We start from the raw sequence: 6106 nt of genomic DNA, 5'->3' as shown, positions 1-6106 counted from the left end.
TGTTGTTACGTCTGTGTGTGTGTGTGTGTGTGTGTGTGTGTGTGTGTGAGATGACAATGTTTATAAAATCTCCATTTAAACATTTGTTCTTGACAAATACATGAAACATACATTTTCCAATACTTAAGTATATCACATGGCACAGTAGATACTGACCCTCCTGGCCAAGGAAAAAAAGGACCTTAAAGACTACATTATACATACAATATATATATATATATATATATATTCTATATTCAATCACTATTTTAGATAGCAGGAAGTTTGCTACTCTTTCTGCAAAGCTACAATGTTTATTTTTACATTATATCAAATCAATAACAGCAAATTTCAAAATAAATGTCCTCTCTACCATTGACTCAAAGGTCATAAATATGTAGATGCTGTTATTTTTTTAGACACTGGCTTTATTTACATTAATGGTTACAGTCCAATTATGAGAAACCCAACTGCAATATCTGGCTTTTTCCTATTTTCAGGGGTAGAAAATGTGGAAACATTTTAATCCTTTAACATTTGGTAAGCACAAGCTCAGACACACATAGCTTTCAGGTAGGTAACAGTGATTTTGATCTGCAGTAAGTGTTTTCTTATGCATTGTTTATATGTTTCAAATAACTGTAGCCATAGTTTGGGTTTCACACACAATCACAATTGAGACTTTTGCATTGAAAATTACATTAAATTCACAGAGGTAAGCATCTGGTTTCATCAAAGATAAAAGCAAGGCAAAAGCTTGAAAAACTTGGCAGGTACCGCTGTTTTTAAGATGTTTACAGAAAGCCCAACAACCGTTCTCCCCGAAAGTTATTCCATTCACTGAGTACATTAGCCGATTTTACAGGGTGCAACTCTATTGTATTTCAAATATTGACAAATATACATGGCAACAGCCACAAGTAGCATACCTACTTGCTGAGTATTAAGTAAAATATGTTATTAAATATGGAAATAAAATAAGTCCATATAGTATTACATAAACACATAATGAACATGATGAGAGAAGTTATAAAAAAGATAATGCATCATATAAGTCAAGGAAGAAGACACACCACTTCCTCATTTGGCTGCACACCAGAATACATCTGTCTTTATTTCATTCATTTATTCATCAGGACAATATACAAAAAATTTAGCCAAAAGGTTCATTTTTATCTGCAGTTCCAGGGTCGGTATGTTTGAGAAACAAAGAAGACATACCAAAAGTAGACTGACCTGTTTAAAACCTTTACACATACAGGCACATAAAGTAATTAGCAGCCTTTCAACAGCACACAAGACCAAACATCACCAAACATTAGCAAGAACCACAAAACTGTAATCTTACAAATAAATGCTGATGAAGCATGAAGCACATGGCAACAAACATTAGATATTAACATAGACAGTGATGGACAGAGCAGGAAAATATATCAAATATCACGTTGGCACTGTTTTCAAAACTAACATTTAAAATCATAATGATAATAATGATATGCCAAGCACAACAGAGGAATTTATTTTGAAGTTTAAGCAGAAAAACTTTGGTTAACAGCAACAATCATTTCCAACTTATTAAAAACTTCAAAATCCAAATCCATGTCCTTGCAACGTTCCCTCCTTCTGTCATTCTTTGCTGCGGGCATTATTTCAGCAATCACAACAATAAACAATCACTTCCTGAATGAGAGGTCAAACCCACCCACCCCCTCTCTCAAACTGACCGGACATCGGAGAGCTTCAAGATTTCACAAGTCAAAGTTCAACCAAATTCAACATGATGCAAAGCGAAAGACGCAGGGTCAGGTTTTGACCTGAAGTGAACACGTCTCTTCCCTTTCTTTAGTGAAATGGATGGAAGTGAATGCTGGCGTAAATGCACCTTTAGTCTTTACTATTGTTGTCACACTTTTGTTTTGGTCACGTAAACCCCTCCTTCTGTTTCACATGAACTGCAGCTAATCATTAGAAATGAGCACATTTTTACTTTACTAATCAGACTGGACTGGTACTCTAACTCAGAGGTCCACAAACTTTTGAATGTGAAGGACCCCCACAATACTAGCTGCCCATTAGACCACAGACCCCCAATCTTTAAATATTTTATCTTAAGGAATCCCCTCTGAGTATTTTGTTTAACATTAGAAAGTCTTCATAGTCAATCAATGGTCAAACTGGAATCACTGTACATTACAATAACTGAAAACAGCCCTATTTCTTCCCTTGTTGTTCCAAAAATCTGATCAAATTTAAAACATTCTATTCCTTTGTTATTGCAGTGTCTGTCCTCGGACCCCAGTTTGAAAGCCACTTCTGTAACTGACCACCAACCAACCAGCCAAGGTAATTACTGTGCGTATGTGCACGTACACGTGAGTTTGTTTGTCCGTCTCTGTTCTCCCCATCATCTCCAGCTCCCCTTTCATCTCAGCTACAGTACCCCATCACCAGGACAACCAAAATAAACAGCGGGATTCTGGGTACTGTATTGACGTGACAACAAAGGATAAGTGGGCGTGGCCCGGCAGAACCAGAGGAGTGCCACATCTGGATTTCATTAGCATTGCAGGCCAATGACAGATGACTTGTGTTCTGCGTGGCGACACAACGTCAGGCTGGATGGCGGCCTTCTCTGACAGAGGGGGAAATTACATCATCATGGGGAACTGATGTTTCCTGGGCCTCGGGGAGCCATTTCTGGACCTGGAGGGATTCAATTTAGTTGAGTTTTATTCGGACTGCCATTAACCGATACAGTAGTGACAGTGGTCCTGTGGTCCAAGACCATCCAAGTGAGGTCATTAAGGTGCTGCCAACTGTCCACACACCTCTGGCTGCCATAACAATGTGTAATCTACCTCTCACTTCTTCTTCCTTGTTAGTATTCATCATCAGATAATCCTGCTGCCTGGGTCAGTGACAGTGCTCAACCATAGAAGGACAATAGCTTGGACTCAATTCCTTTATCTTCATGTGCTTTCTGTAAAGTGTTTTATTTGATATTTATAATTTAATCCATGCATTTGGCATGCATAAAAATGACAAATATAGGCAAGGAGTTCCGTCTGACAACTTCAAATTGGCTCGTACACAGTGGTTCCTGGTTTATTAAACTCACTTTGTGCATTTCATGTGCCTAAGACATGATAATTAAGTTATAAAATGATTCTTAATAAAATGGAACAAGACGTGCATTTCATCTCTCTGTCTCTATGTATTGAACCTGCTGGCACAGCCTTTAAGATGTCATTAAATTCAGGCTCATGCTGTGTTGAAAGTGATACAGTAACTAAGTCCGCCCTGACATCCATCTTGACTTTAATTTAGACGTTCATGTCTGAAAGGGGTTCATGAAGATCTGTCCTCCTGCTTATTTCAATCTTGTTCTTATTCTCTTTTTATGTCTCCCTTTCTTGTGCTGACTGCTGTCCTGCTGTTGATTAGTATAACTGGCTCTCCGATGCTCTCAATTGGTACAAAATGGATGGAAAGAGTGATGAAAAGGGAAAGGAGGAGGGTAAAGGAGGCAGTTGCTCTTTGACCCTGCCTTCGAGAGTCATCAGGATGTAGTTAACTGGATCAGCAGTAGGTTGAGGAAGATGATGAGGGGGACCTAACATCTAAAGTAAGAGCAAGATTAGCTCAATTGCGGTAGGTAACCAATGTCTCCTGCTGCGTTATACATCTGCACATTTGTACGCTCCTGAAGCTCATAAAAATCCACATTTAGCTCAGATGTTATCACGTTCTGTTGTGTTTTCTTTACCCGTCATCTGCAGTCAAAACCCGCTGGATCTCTATTTCAGTCAGTGGATTTTTCAAAGCTCCCTGACTGCTCCAAAGGAAACACTGTTTTCTCCTCAGAGGCTAGCTAGCGTGCTAGCGCTCCACTGAGATTACTGTGGTCAGTCGAGGCCTCTGGATTTCAGTGGTTTTATTGCAACACAAATGCCTCTTTGATGTAGACATTCAAATACTCACATCATACATTATGGATGGAGCTGTCATTTGTCTGGTGAAGCCTAAAAGACTGAGATTTCATTGTTTTTATAATATCCTATAATATCCTTAAGTCATTGGACTCGCATGCTGGAGGTCTTTGCAGTCACAACATCTCAACCAGGTCTCACTCTGTCATCAAATACTGCTGCTTGGTCAGTGGGCCTCTGTTTTAAAATAAGACACCGTAGGTATCCTTCTAACGTAATTTGTAATAATATATTGTAAATATATAAGGAAGGAGAAAGTAATGTGCATAAGTTACGTTTTATGTGCCAAGACTTAACCAAACAGCAACCTTTTCACACGCATGCAAGCTTTATTTTGAAGGTGTAACAGGACATTGAATATTTATTATAGCTTGACCAGAAGTTACAGACATTAGATGATTATTCTTGCTAAGGAAGAGCCCTGCTCATCCAGAAATGACGGAGTGACAGGGCGGAGGGCCACTGACTAAGCATCAGTACCACTTAGGAGTGAGAACGTGTTGACCTTGAGTACTTTTTCTATCTGTACGGCCCACAGCACAGTCAGTGTGTTGCATTTAAGAGAAACCAATCTGCTTGAAACATTTTTGCCTCAGGATTTGTCCATAATTTGATACTTTAATTCCTTTTTCCATGTTAATCATTGACTCACGTGCCAGTGCAGATGTTAATAATACATGACAGTTAAATTAGTTTTACATGTGAGGATATCATAAGAGTTTTTGTGTTGCTTATGTCTCAAGACATTTTTTTTTTAAACAGTCAAGTAAAACTCCAAGCAACAGTTTTTCTCAAATCTCTTTCCAAATAAAGTCTTGAGGCCTTACTATGGTGCTGAGTACTGAAGCCACAGCTTCAAAGCTTTGTCTGTCAGTTGGTTGGCTAACACAGCAAAAATCAGACTCCAAACTCACTGTGAGCCTGTTGTTGGTGTTGACAGACCACTTTCATGCCATTTTTGTATTCCACTACTGGCACACGCAGATCTGTTACAGTACATCTGAGAGCTGAGGGCAAAAATTCCACTAAATGTCTGTGTGTGTTGGCCAACATGTTTGATGCCCTTCAAGTTATTTCCTACCTCTGTCACTCCTATGTTACAAAACATAAATAGGCCATAGAAAGTACTTGATCTTTGGTATATTAACATGCAATACTGAGACATTCGGAATGTCTGGAGACTTACAGTAAAGCAAAGTAAACCTTAAAGACCCTATTGTAGTAATTGGAAAACATTCCCTTTTAGCTTTAGGTTACTTTTGCATGGTCACATTCTCAGTGCGCTACCTCCATCTGTGAGTCTGAAACTTGTCTGAGTCTGTAAAGCACATTTACATTTGCACAGCCTTAAAATATAACTTCCTTTAAACCTTGGTTTGGCTGCTTACTAGCAGTTTAACCATATCTCCTGACAAAAGAAAAAACTAATGGTCCACTCACTACCACTATATAAACTTTCTATTATCAGCTCATAAGCAGGCACACAAGCAACATTAACATTTTGGAGTAGTGTTTGTGTCTACCTGATATTGAGTCCAATATTTACTCTTTCTTAGCTCTGTTTTTGGTCCTGAGAAAAACGGCTGCTGGAAACAAGGTTGATGAGAGCAGTGAGAATGAGCCAAAGCAGTAAAAAGCTATGGGCCATGAAACCAAAACAATGAGCTGAAAGACACTAAAACTCTCTGTAAGGCTACAGAGCTCTGTAAGCAGCATCTTATGCATTAAATGTAGTCATTTTCCATTATTAATTTTAAGTTTTAAGGCTGGATGTCGTACTAGAGCACTAGCATCTCAGACCAAAACAATGGGACAGAAATAAAATAAAACCGATTTTCCTAGTGTTTCAACAATCATCAAGGTTGGTTTGGTCAAAATAACCCCTTAATTCACAGAGTTAGATGTAAAAATATATTGGTGAAAAGTGCTGCAACGTAAACTAATGTTAATCCTTGTGGAAAAAAGTATGTCCATTAAAAGTTTTTATTTTTGCCACTGGCAGGCTAGGGCTGTTATTGTAAGTGTCTGAAAACATTCTAAACAGGATCCATTCCCGAAATAGACCTTTTGTTTAACTAGAAACAGTGGTACTATTGCTCAACAGAGAAAAATTAAAATTTTACCTTGCATATCATTGT

Source organism: Morone saxatilis, unplaced genomic scaffold (genome assembly GCF_004916995.1).
Source record: "Morone saxatilis isolate NCDOM2014 unplaced genomic scaffold, NCSU_SB_2.0 Contig23, whole genome shotgun sequence".
Lineage (NCBI taxonomy): Eukaryota > Metazoa > Chordata > Actinopteri > Moronidae > Morone > Morone saxatilis.
This window is presented reverse-complemented; position numbering follows the sequence as displayed.